Here is a 1,335-nt window from a genome sequence, read left to right as displayed (position 1 = left end):
CTCAGAATGAAAAGTTAGAAGATATATTTGAAAATAACTCTTTGCAAAACAAAGGACAAGCATAAAATCACTAAACAAGGGAGCTAAAAGAATGTCAACATCATAAATACAAGCAAAAATAAATAAATAAACAAATAAAGACCCATATCTAGGCAAATAATATTGGCAATGTAAAAACCCAAAGAGAAACAAAATCCTGAAGGAAAAGGCCAGGGTGAAGGAAAACACAATCAGCAAAGAAATAAGTTTAAGAATTACAGGGTAGTGTTTGGTTCAGCAGCACAGATAGTAAAATTTGAATGATATAGAGATTAGTATGGGCCCTGCACAAGGATGATGTGCAAATTATTGAAATGTTGCATTCCTTTTCATCAATAGATTAAAAAAATCACTTTTTTTTTCAGAAACCTCACCAGCAAAAATAAAAGGTGAAATATTTAAAATATTAAAAGAAAAAAACACCAACCTAGATTTCTAGGGCCAGTGAAATGATTCTTCAAGTTTTAAGAGAATAAAGACTTTCTAAATCAAACAAAAATATAAAGGAACTATTATCACCAGATCTATTGTACAAGAAATGTTGCAAATATTCTTCACACACAAGGAATTTCAAATAGATAAGAAATTTGTATCTACATGAAAGAAAGCTTTGAGCAATAAATAAAGTTAAAGAAGGAGTAAACATTTTTTTTTAGTTCTATTTCTTAATTAGCTTAAAACTTGTTACCTAAATAAATACAGTCAACTGATCTTTGACGAAAGAGCAAAAGTAACATAGTGGAGCAAGGTTAGTCTTTTCAACAAATGGTGCTGGAACTGTTTCCTTTGCTGTTCAAAAGCTTTTGATCTTAATGAAATGCCAATAGTTCGTTTTTGCCCTTGCTTCCCTTGCCTTTGGCAATGTTCCTAGGAAGATGTTGCTGCGGCTGAGGTCGAAGAGGTTGCTGCCTGTGTTCTCCTCAAGGATTTTGATGGATTCCCTTCACACTTTGATAGGAATTGCATTAAATGTGTAGATTGCTTTAGGTAGCATAGACATTTTTACAGTTAACAAAATCAAAAGACAACTGACAGAATGGGAGAAGATATTTGCAAACGACATATCAGATAAAGGACTAGTGTCCAAAATCTATAAAGAACTTAGCAAACTCAACACCCAAAGAACAAATAATCCAATCAAGAAATGGGCAGAGGGCATGAACAGACATTTCTGCAAAGAAGACATCCAGATGGCCAACAGACACATGAAAAAGTGCTCCATATCACTCGGCATCAGGGAAATACAAATCAAAACCACAATGAGATATCACCTCACACCAGTCAGAATGGCTAAAA

The 1,335-nt window shown here is 33.5% G+C and overlaps 1 non-coding gene across 1 annotated transcript; it reads left to right on the top strand.

Annotated features, from left to right (window-relative positions):
• The first annotated feature begins 264 nt into the window (after window positions 1–264).
• On the top strand, window positions 265–368 carry LOC131828353 (U6 spliceosomal RNA). Its single transcript, XR_009352370.1, has one exon. It is a non-coding gene; the product is annotated as a U6 spliceosomal RNA (small nuclear RNA).
• The last annotated feature ends 967 nt before the right edge of the window (window positions 369–1,335 follow it).

Source organism: Mustela lutreola, chromosome 3 (genome assembly GCF_030435805.1).
Source record: "Mustela lutreola isolate mMusLut2 chromosome 3, mMusLut2.pri, whole genome shotgun sequence".
Lineage (NCBI taxonomy): Eukaryota > Metazoa > Chordata > Mammalia > Carnivora > Mustelidae > Mustela > Mustela lutreola.
This window is presented reverse-complemented; position numbering and strand designations above follow the sequence as displayed.